The 12,289-nt window shown below is 44.7% G+C and overlaps 1 protein-coding gene across 4 annotated transcripts in view; it reads left to right on the forward strand.

Moving 5' to 3' along the window:
• Positions 1 to 12,289, forward strand: part of THADA (THADA armadillo repeat containing) — a 319,657-nt gene that overhangs the window by 227,729 nt on the left and 79,639 nt on the right. The gene's annotated exons all lie outside the window — the stretch shown is intronic.

Raw genomic sequence — 12,289 nt, forward strand, 5'->3', positions numbered from 1 at the left:
GGGAAGAGATGATGGAGGGAGCTTATGTTTGTTGAAGACCTCCTCTTCGTGCTGGACCTAATGATTTGTTACCCCAAGTTAATTCTTATTTGCAAAAAGTATTAGCTGTATGATCCATCCACTTCCCTATACAGCTTCCCCATCAGTGCTGCTGACACCCCCTTGTCACTCCTCCATGTGCTCCTCCATCTCCCTAGTACTTCCTTCCCTGTCCACCCCGTTAGCCATACTCTCATGTGCTCTCCCCATTTTCTCTACTTCTTACTGGTCCCCACTGAGCTGAGGTGGTGTGAACCTGGAAGGCCTGTTATTTAAATACATAAGGAAAATATGATTATAGAGACAAAGCTAGGGCTGGCTTTTGTGTGGCAATCCCAGTTCTGCCACAGGGGGTTCTGTGGCTAGCTGCAAAAGTTCTGGTTTAGGGTTCTGTTTTGCTTTACAGCTGAAGACAGCAGTTATTTTCTAACCACCAGATTTATTCACACGAGAGACTACACTTCCCAGGCAGAAATCCTGGGATTTAGGTCTGATTCCATTTTCCCACTGTCCCTTAGCCCTTCCCAAATCCCTCGTGCCTTCTGGACCAGTCCTCTCCCCAGGCAAGAGGTCCTTCTTTCACAACTGCTCCGAGGGGCCCCAGCCCTTTGCCACAGCTGCAGGTTGCGTTTCATTCCCATGCTGCTGAAATGAATCCAGTTGAGATGGGTTGTTAAAATATTCAGATGATCATGTGGCATTTTAAGGCTATCATTTGTGGTCCCTGCCAAAACTTTAAGGGAAGCAAGCCTTAACAGGGATGGTTACTTACATAGCAAGTTTCCAGGCACTACTGGGGGTTGGGTTTGCTTTTGGTTTGTTTCTTCTAAGCTCTTTTTTTTTTTTTTTTTCAAAATAAAAGTTTCCCCAGTACTCCCCTGCCCCCTTTTTAATTGCTTCTCTTTCAACCCCCAGATTTTACTGGGGAGGGAGAGTCTCATCAGGACCCCTCTTTAATCCCCCAGCTCAGCCTATTCAAAGTCTCTTTGAGCCTCACACATATTTGAATGATGAGAGAAATGAAGTTGGTGTATTTTAGACCCAAGCTTGTTGACATTTGTTCACTTCCCTTTCAGACTTCTCAGGAATGTTCAAGGTCATGATATCTCGGGATGAGATCCTGTTTGTATTTTTAAAAACAGAGAGAGACATTAAGTTAGCACATTTCAACCCAAAGCAATGGACAAGGTGCCAAACATTTTCTTCATTAGATATTCCTTTTTAAAAATATGTCACGTCTTAAAAGAATAAGCTGTTTAAGAAGTGAAGCTTGAGAATATAGGATATACTTCTTGTTGACAGACTAAGCTTATGGAAACTAGTCAGGTAAAAGCAGTCAGAAATGATCAGTATATTAAACTGTGCCTTTGAATAAGTTACCCAAGATCAAAGCTTCTTCATATTGCAGTGAGAAATAAAGATAGTTTGTTTGGGCTTCCCTGGTGGCGCAGTGGTTGAGAATCTGCCTGCCAATGCAGGGGACACGGGTTCGAGCCCTGGTCTGGGAAGATCCCACATTCCACGGAGCAACTGGGCCCGTGAGCCACAACTACTGAGCCTGCGTGTCTGGAGCCTGTGCTCCGCAACAAGAGAGGCCGCGATAGTGAGAGGCCCGCGCACCGCGATGAAGAGTGGCCCCCGCTTGCCGCAACTAGAGAAAGCCCTCGCACAGAAACGAAGACCGAACACAGCCAAAAATAAATAAATTAAAAAAAAAAAAAAAAAAAAAAAAAAAAGATAGTTTGTTTATGCAACTGCACATCAAGAATTCAACCCCCAACTTTCTACATTTAAATATAGAAATCTGCAGACCTAACCTAGAGGTAGTAATTAGTTTGATAAAGGGCTCAGACATATCTGTCTTGCTCCACTTGTAGCTGTTGGCTTCCTTGGGTATTGTTGTTGGAAGATTTGGGCAGTGTTGTCATTGCCCGGCTTGCAAGGGATGCAGGCTTTAAATGGCCTCAACACATTTTCACAGTATTATGTAAAACTCTAATATAGTGGGTTATTTTTTTTTTTCCTTAGCATGTGACATGCTTCATCTTTTGGGTAAATCAACACCCTGGTTACCTTCACTGAGCCATTCCCAATGAATCCAAGCCAATTCAGATTCACAAACAGTACAAAGCAGTGTCATAGGCACAGTGGGGAATATAGAGATGAATGATATTGTCCCTATTTCAAAAACCAAGTGAATAAGACAGGTGTGGATTTAAGTAACTGTAAACAAGTAAGAATTTAGTAAATGCTGGAATGAGGTCAGACTGTATCACAGGAGCCAGCTAGTGGGGGTTGGAATGTCAAGGATGTCTTGGAGAAGGGAGAAGTCTTTAAAGACTAGGTGAGATTTAATTGTTAGATAAGGTTAATTTTCATAGTTTGGAGAATGAGTGAAGTTATACTGGTATAGAGCCTATGTTGCTAAGTAAGTTGTGAAGGTCTCATTGCCCAAGTACAAAGGAAGGAATCTTAGTACAGTGCTCAGCATCGTGGGGACCACCTAGGCATATATAATTAAGTCTCTATTATTGTCAGAGTTTAGCTATGATCCAGTCTGGTTGAAAAGAGCTTATCCATGTGAAACAACCAACAATGACATTCACGTAGAATTCTAACTCTGTAGTACATATAATAATTATAAGAATTCAAAAAAGAATGTGGACTGGGATAGCCAGGGAAGGCTTTCTAGGGGAGTTAGGTATTTGAGCAGGGTCTTAGAGCATGGGTGTGATTTGGAAACGCCAAAAGTGGTGGGAAAAGAGCATATCAAGATGGTGGACAGCATGTACAGTGGCACACTGTTGGAGAAGGCATTTGCATGTGGGCCAGTGGGGGATTAGAGCTGAAGAAGACATGGTGTGTTTGGAGAGCAGTGCAAGATTTGATAAGAGACCAGTTGTGGCAGGCCTTAAATGTCAGCCAGAGGAATTTGGATCTGATCCAAGAGTTAAGAGGAAGTCAGTAAGCTCAGGCTTACACTGGTAAATAGGCTGCTGTCTCCATGCTCATGAGATACACTGAGGGGTGTGTTAAATCTTTCCAGACTCTCTCAGTGATCGACAAAATCTCCAGCCCCTCCAGGAGGTTAACAAAAGCTCCCTAGTAGCAGTCCACCAGCTCTGTCTGGCACTTGGAAGCCCCTGTTGCCTGCCTGGGCAGCTAGTGATGGGAATAGAGATGCTGCTTGTGTGCATTGTAGACTTCATGGCTATTGTCTGTTCAACATTGCTAAGAAGACCGTAGAACCACAGCGTTTATAGCAGGAAAGGGAATTTAGAGATCATCTAATCCAGTGGAATCCTTTCTTCAAACAGAAGCTTAAGTGGAAGTTCAAGATGTTCAAGATAATAGAGATGGCAGATACGTTACAAGTTGAGATGGGGGCCTGGAGGCCCACCCACATAGCTTCTCAGCCTTTGGGAGCCCCAAAAGGGACTCCAAAGAGCACCCTGACTCCCTATTTCAAAACAGGGATCTAATCCAAACCACTATCTGTAGATAGGAAAATAGACACAAGGGGGCAAGTGACTTCTTCCTACTTGACAGATGTGTCTGGCTCCGAAGATAGCCCAAATTAGGGATGTGTTCAATAAATAGCAAATTTGTTTTCTGCCTCTTGATTCTCTTGCTTCCTCTGCTGCAGCCTGATCATCCTCATAGAAAACACCACAACCCCAGGCCCTTGAGCTGTCCAAGGCCCTCTCTCAGGAGCTGCCCTCCTTGGATAGGGCACCATGCACTAGACCTTATTGCCATCAAAACTTTGCTATTCTAGATCCCCTTTCCTCAGAAAGCCACTCTCAGCTGGCTGACTGCCACTTGATATGACCAACAAATCACGCTCACATGTTACCAAGTGCTAATGTGTAAATAAGTTAATTCTCCTGGGTAATACAACTGTTTTTCAGTAGTGATCTTCTGGAGGCAGTGCCTTAAGTCAGTAACTTGGGGGCAGGCTTTCAGGCAGCACACAAACCTGGCGGGAGCACTTCTTGAGGCCTCACTTGGCTTCCTGCTTCTCTGTCCTCATACTGAGCTGACTTAGCCTTGGTGCGTTTGTCCTGTGTGGCCAGCGTTGGGCTGACCCTAGGAAGGCTTGTGGGGCACGTGGGCAGGTCTCACGTGAATGGGCCAAGGGAGCGGATTTGAGAGAGACCCTCCGAAGCCTCATTGTCGTCCTTCCCCTCAGCTGCCAGGGATGCCCAGGCTTCCTCAGCGACTGGACTGGCCTGCAGGCCTCTGGATATAGCTTCCCACGCACGTTCAGGAGCTTATTCCCCCTTGAGCCGGAAGGGACCCTCACCAGCCCAAAGGCCCTGTGTTCCTGGGTGACCACAGGGAGGGTCACTTGGAGAGGCACTGGGTGAGTGGAAAAACCTCTAGCTGTGAACGCACCTCCCTGAGGTTGAGGGAGGCAGGGTACACTCAGGGGTAGTAGGTCTGGGTTCTGACACCTGCTCAACTACTAACCAGTGGTGTGTGGCCTCGAACTTCTTTGGGCTTCAGTTTTTATCTGTAAAGTTGGAAGCTCCAAAATGTGAAATAGGTGAGGGTGAGGAAGGACATGGTGAGTAATGGGTATGCAGGTACAAAAGAGCTCAGCAAATATAGGGAATATTTATTGTCAGATAATGAAGTCTTTGTCTGCATCATCGGCCATGTTGAAACAGCTGTGCTCAGGGCCTTGCTCTTCACCACACTGGTGACCAGGACACAGCACCAGAGTGCGTGGCTGCAAACCGAAATACCCTAACTGTTTGGCACAGGGTCTCACTTTTCATCTGATTGTGTGTGGGACACACGGGTACAATTTGTCTAGAAAACCTTGGTTCTATTCTTGGGTTTTGCCCCGATCTTGGATAGGTCACTTGAGCTATATGAGCTACTTTGTTGATTTATAAAAATGGGAATAATAATGCCTATTTTTCTTCTCTCAAGAATCTTTTAAAGATAAAATATTTTTCGAAGATAAAACTTTTAATAAAATGCCGTTGATACTCTTATTATTGCCAAGGCTAATTTCCAAGTGTGTGCTTTGCCAAGTTCACATTAGCAGAGTTCTGACTGTACTGTTAGAAATTCTCACCTGTGATCTACATGCAGACTTCTCACGCAGCTTCTAGAAGTGTTCGTTCACCTCACTTAATATATCCTTTTTTAATAATTCTAGGGAGAAAGTAAGGTTGGAAAGAAAGGGGACTTCTGTTAGCATTTTATATAATAACCGAAGCTATATATCCTCCAAGCCCCAAACTGTACAATAAAAGTTTTCTTGGATAATACTTTTCTCCCATAATTCCTAGCACATTGCTTATTAAGTTATTAACCAGCAGTTTCTCTGGCAGCATATTAAACTTTACTTTTAAACAAGTCACAGAAGGGGGGAAACATGCATCTCTCATAAAAGGAATAAAAAACATACACCCTCTAAAACGGTTTCTTCAGGCTTTGAACAAATCCCAAGCCCCACACAAGGTCTCTTTTTCCTCATTCTGTACACATAACTTGAGTGTTAGTACATTAATGAGAAGAAGATGCCTAAGAGAAAGATGGAAAAATATGAGGGCCTCTGGGGGTGTGGGAGGCTCCCTGGGGGTCCTCTGAAAAGGCAGGTGAGCTTTCATGGAGGGAAAGGCAAAGCCTTGGCATTGAGCTTGTGGGGTTCCTCTTGAGCAGCGGCACTCCCAGGGAAGCAGAGGTGGCTGTGGCTTCGACCTTGACCTAAGAAGTGCCCCAGGGCCTCGTGCAGACTGCCTGGGCCTTTGCGGAGTGCCGACCCAGAACCTTGGTAAAGTGGTTATGGCCCTCTGTTTTCACAGATTCCATCCCCCAGGGACAAAAGCAGCCTTTCCAGGGGCGGCCCCATGTGCTCTGTAGCACATGGTGGGACATTTGGTCCCTTTCTGGACAGACTCACAGCTCATGGTCTCTTGCTCTGTGCATGACGACTTGGTAAGAATTCCTTACGAATTGGTCAACCACCAGAGCAGGGCACGAAGATGGCTTCACTTTAAAAGGAAGATCCAAGTAGGAGGGCTCTGGGGCAGCTTATACATGTGGGTGTGAGTATAAACACTTGCAAAGCTCCAGACCAAGAATGGCTGGATGGAAGTTGGAACATAACCATAAAAAAGCAGCTCTGCCGTCACCCGCCTCCCCTCCCCCAGGGGAGGGCAAGGTAAACGAGCAGTCCAGTCAGGGCCTGCGTGCTGCTGCCAGCTGGCCCCTCATGCAGATCTGAATTCTGGATGTTACAGCGGGGGAAAATAACTTGTTTAAAAATATATACTCTGCAATTCATGACCGTTTGGCATCTTGGTTTAAACAAATCCCTTATTGTTTCTCCAGGAATGCCGTATGATGGTTGCTTGGCTGGGGGCTGTGGTGAAAATGGAAGTCAGAAGGGAGAGAGGGGTTCTTTTTATTGAATTTACACTTCCACATTTATATGACTTAATGTAGCCTGCATCAGAGAAGTACCTCCTGCCTCCTAACCACAGCAGCTCTTCCTTTTAAAACCAAATGTAGGGAGAGGCGGCGTCTGGTCTGCAGACGGCTACCCTCGTCGCAGAGTCTCAAACTGCCGAGGATTGCAAAGATGGCCAGCGGGATCTCTGGGAGACCAGAGGAAGGTCAAAAAAATATCCCATCAGGTCAGCCATTCAGATTGTCCTCAGAGGCTGTTCTGTAATGGCTAGTCAGGGAAGGTTTCCTAGAGGACAGGCTTTGAAGTGAGTTTTAAATACAGGACACGGTGTGGCTGGACACGTGTCCAGTGGGGGACCGTGGCAGGGTGTGGGAACATGTTAGAGACTATTTCCCTCCTCCCTCTTCTACTACTTTTCCGCTCTCTCTACTCTTCTCTTCTCCCCCAACCCCCGGCCCCACTTCTCACCTGCCTTCTCACCTACTTTCCCTCTCTTTTTTCTGGTTTTCTTCTTTCCAGCCTATTGCAGGCCCGGTGGTGGTCCCCGGGATATTGCTTCATTAACTCCACTGCTGGCTCCACGGTGAGAGGCTGCTCGTGCTTTGTACTCACTGCGGTGGAGACCAGAAGTGACCTGTGTAGGAGTGAGCCCACGTAGGAGCCCAGATTAGAGGAGGAGCCCACAATAGGCTGTGATGGGGCCCTGCCAGGACTCACGACCCCGAGTCATTCTAAGCCATCAAGCTGGCCAGCTGCACCTATTTGATTTTCTGGTCTTCATTCTTCCCGGCATGTGGCAAGCACGTTCCCAGCTTTGTATCTTTGCTCCAGTGAACTCTCCTGCCTGGAATTCCTTCTTTCCATTCACTAGCCAAATCCTTCCATGTCTCCAGACCCCTCCTCCATGACATTCTCTAAAACTTTTTTTTTGTGTGTTTTGTTTTTCTCCACATACCCCCACCACCACCACACACACACACGCACGTGCATGCAACCATAAGCTCTTCAAGGCCAGAACCTTATCCCCTCCTTCCATTTCTGTTCCAAGTAGGATATCCCCCATGGTGCTTAGTAAAGGTTTCTAGATTAATAAAGTTAAGCCATAAGTCTAATCAGGATTCTGCGGGAGTAATTCCCTGGAGACTGGAGTGACCTTAGACCCTGACTCTGTTGAAGTCCAGATATGGTCTCGGGACTTAGAGACCTTAACAAACGCTAGCAGCCTAAAGCCAGAACAGCTGTTTTCAGCCCACTGAGTATGGCAGTGAATTCTTCTGGAAGAGTTTTGTATGTCCAAAGTGAACTGTTTCTTCCAGGAAACCCACCAAGGCTTCATGCTAATGAGCAGGGATCCCAGCCTTCCAGCATGGCTTGGATCGATGGGGTCCCACTAGGGTTCAACCCTTTGGAGCTTTTGGAGCTCTTAAAGGTCACTCCTCAGCACTCCCATTTGGGGCATGTCACCCATCCGCTGTCGTTTCCTGCTGTCCCTCCCCTTCCACATCCCCTTTGCACTTCTTGTTATTCTTCAAACATGTCACATGCTGTCATCTTTGGACATGGTGCTTCCTCTGCTGGGGTCATTCTGTCCACAGTCTGTCTCCCAGACTCCTCCTCATCCTCCAGCTTTGCCAAGGCACTTCTGGACTCACCTAGGCATTTCCCCCTTCCCCATCCTTAATTTTCACTCTGTCAACCCCTCCTTTGGGCACCCATCATACCATATGATTGGTTGTGTGTTTCTGTCACTAAACTAGTGGCTTTCAAGGTTTTCTGACAGCCATTCACAACAAGAAATACATTTTACAGATGACTTTGTACTCTGTGTGTGTGTGTGTGTGTGTGTGTGTGTGTGTGTGTATACACATATATATACATATATACACACATACACCTATGAAATCTTGTATAGTTTGATATTTTACTGTCTATGTAACATATGAACAGTCTGCAAAAAAAAAATGCAACAGACAGGGAATTTACTCAAGATTTATTAGAGTATTTAATTTTGGGAATGTTAGCGTTCAACATATCCACCATCATTTTGGATATCAAGCATACCCCACTGATACCATTCAGTATAATAGAGGGTGACTTATAACCTGGAAAAGAAAAAGAAAAGAGTTAGGCTAAATCAATCAATATTTTTACTTAAAATTATTACATTTTGTAAATTATTTATGTCATATCAAAGATAATTTATTAAAAATTCTTTCTGGGCAAGGATTTTATAGAAATCCTGTGTATAACAAACAACTTAAGGGAATGATGCTTACCCTTACTACTTTGGTGTACTGGGATTATATTTTCCTCATCTCTCCCTCCTTCCCTTCCCTAGCTAGCTCTCTCCTTCCTCCTCCATCTCCCCCCCTTCCTCTTCCTTCGTTTCTTTCTCTTATGCTGGTCACCACCTACTAGTTTATTTCATAACTAACAAACTGGGTCATAACCTACAGTTTGAAAAACACTATTCAGGACTCTAAGTTCCTTGAGGGCAGTGACTGTCACTGAATCATTTCATCTTCATATTTCCATACCCTGACACTATTCCTGGCTCTCAGTTTCCTCTTAGTAAATGTTTTCTGAATGAATGGGCTGCAGTTAAAAAGCTCTGCAGCCACTGGGATTCCGGAAGGGACTGGAGAAGTGAATAATTTATCACAGACTTCCCAAGAGCTCCTGCTGTCCTCTAGACACTAGGACCATTGTGGATGAGTCTGGGAAGCCTTCCTGTCTCTGCCCTGCCTTCTGCCTCTCCCAACTTCCAGGAGAGAGGGCAGGAGGTTTAATGAAGTTCAGAGATCAGGTTCTCAGGTGGGTGTTTGTCAAGGGACAAATGATAAAAAGAGTGGAAGAAAGAATTTTAACAAGCCCTTCATTTCATTTTATATATGTAAACTTAGTCCTCGTAGTACCTGATTCCTGCTACTCCTTCTAAAACCACTGTTATGCTGTTTTTCAGCCCATCTGTTAGACCCTGACCACTCCTGACTTTTTTCGAACACTCTAAATCTTTATTATACCATGCCCCATGCCAGGATTTTTCCATTTGGGGGAAGAAAAAAATCCCCAAACCCACCAAAACCCTGTGGCTTGGTTTCCTGTCCAGCTGGCTTGCTCTTTCCCAGGATTTTATTCCCATCATCAAAGTGGCTTGACAGACCGAGAACAAACCTCTGGCTCACCCTGAACTCACACTGTACCATTTCCAAGTCAGAACAAACATCAAGTAAGAGGGAGAGAAAAAGAAAGAGAAAAAAAAATTATTTTCCTGACTTAGAAGCCAGTTCAGAGTGAAGCCCAACTCTGATTCCAGACAGCAGTGTTCTGAGGCTGAGGCTGAGGCTGTCCTCGAGGGTGGAGCCTCGAACAGTGGACTCCAGGCCAGAATGTCTCTCTGAGTCAGTCTCGAAGGAGAAGCCATGGATGGACTCCCTTGTAGCCCCGGATCCTCTCTGTTTCCTGGAATCAAGAGCAGCAGCCTTTGAGGGAGCCTCCCGTGATCTCGTTAGACTACGTTAGACTTGGCCTAGAGCCTCACAGTTATGGGAGCAGTCAGAGTGGTCCCTGCGGTGTCCCAGGAGGCCTGCAAGGTCGGCAGCCTGTGCCAGGTCAAGAGAAGACGCAGAACACTTCAGCCTGGCCGGGGGCTTTAAAGATTGCCAGCCTTTCCTCCCTATTCATTTAGAAATTTAAAAATATATATTAACCTAGCTAAAAATCTCATGGAAAGTAGGCTTGAAACCCTGTAGGGTCAGGGGTAGGGAGGGAGGCCCCTGAGTTCCTCCAGACTTGAAAGTCAAACCAGTTTCCCAAAAACTTCCCTTTATGGTTCCGTATGGCTTCACCAGCAGAAAAACATCTAGGGTGAGAAGGTATGACTCTCTGAGGCCAAATGGAGCAAGGAGCACACCAGGGAGCACCAGTTAGCACGGAGTATCCCATCTCCTGAAAGCCTGGCTTGCCTCACTCTTGTTTCCACCTTCTCGCTACATTCTCTGTCTTCCCAGGCTGGTCTCTCCAGGTCCCTGGACAAGCCAAACTCATTTCTTCCTACATCTATTGCCCCCTCTCAAAATCCCCTTCCTTGTCAACTTTGTCTATCTAAATTCTTCCCATCGTTCACAGTCCAGTTGGAATTACATCTTCATAAACCCATTTCCATGTCTCCAGTCCACCCTAATATGTTCTTTCCCTTAACTCCTTACATCCTGTCCTGAAGTTTGTCTTTATTTCTGTCTCCATAATGAGACAAGACTCTCCGAGGTCAGAAATCATTTCATGTGCATCTCTTCCCAGCACCTAGCTCAAAGCTGGATGCTCAGGAGGCCTTCCACCTGGTATCTGCAGACCATTTATTATTCAGCCCTGTGCTTCATGTCTGATAATTCATTAACCCCTGGCATTAGGTTTTCTTGCTTGCTTTCTTGAGTGACCGTTTCTTTGGGAGGAAGGGAGGATATCCCACCTGTTAAACAGTGGAAATGCCAGAACTGGAAATATCATTACAGAAGTTTTCATAGACTGTGGGCTTTTCAACTTCACAGGTCAAGTTATGGACTGACCTGGGGAAAATTGGATAGAGACAAAAATAGGGGTAACATTTGGGGAGGGGGAATTCCAAATAGATCAAAGTGTTAACAAGAACGAAAAAAGGAACTATAAAGTACTAGAAGAAAATATGGGAAAATTAAAAAATATATATCTATATTTATCTTGGAGAAGGGTTAGACTGTTAGCATGACATAAAATCCAGAAGGCATAGATAAAAATATTAATATATTTGACTGCATAAAACTAAACATTTTTGAATTGCAAAAAAATATTATGAATAAAGTTAAAAGACAGATGATAAACTACAAAAACATATTTGCAACACATGTGACAAAGGGCAGATTTCCTTAATATGCAAAGAGCTCCTACAAATCAATAAGGAAAAGACCGATAACATACATCCATGAAATGGAGCAGTTCACAACTATTTAACAAATAAGGCAAATCTCTGTTTTTAATAGAATGATATATCTAAAATATATTAGTGGGAATAAAAGTAATACTCAGAACTTAGTATGTAGTAAACCACTACTTATATAAAAATAAACAAGTGGGTAGCTATAGATAGATGCTTGTAAATGAATAGAATGTGTCTGGCAGGGTATACTGTACAAAGTTGTAATAGCGGTTGCCTCAGGGGATAGAACATGTGGGTAGATGGTGGGGGCATGGAAAAGGAACTTTATTTTTACTGCATACCCTTTTGTACTGTTTGAATTATTTTTATACCATGGGCATGTGTTACCTGGTTTTTAAAACTAATTTTTAAAAATAGCCAGGTGTAGGTATGAAATTAGGCCAAATGTGAGGTATCCACGTAAACTAGTAGTTATGTCGGGGAGCAAGCAGATACTGTAGGTGAAGCAAGTCAGTGAGACAGAAGTGAGGCAGGTCAACAATGGGGAGAACTTGAAACAAGACAGTTTTAACTTAAAAGTATCTGATTTGCTTTCCATGCAAATCATGCGTATCCCTAGGATATGGGGATACTCTGTTCAGGACAGAGTGTGAATAAACTTTAGGGAAGTGGTAAAACTGTTAATTTACAGGGAATGAGAAGGATGGATTGAGGCATCAAGCCAGATGGAAATATACTAGCCAGAACTTGTGCCCTTCCCTCATCTTAGGTGGGAGGCAGGGAAGCAGGTCAGGGAATGCACCACATCAGTGCTCACAGTGACTCACCGTGAGGTGATTAGGGTGTCAGTTGTACACGTCAGGAATCTGATTCAGGTTACAGAGATACTAAGTGGCAAAGCCAGCATT

This window comes from Balaenoptera borealis (genome assembly GCF_965194805.1).
Source record: "Balaenoptera borealis genome assembly, chromosome: 15".
NCBI classification, from domain to species: domain Eukaryota; kingdom Metazoa; phylum Chordata; class Mammalia; order Artiodactyla; family Balaenopteridae; genus Balaenoptera; species Balaenoptera borealis.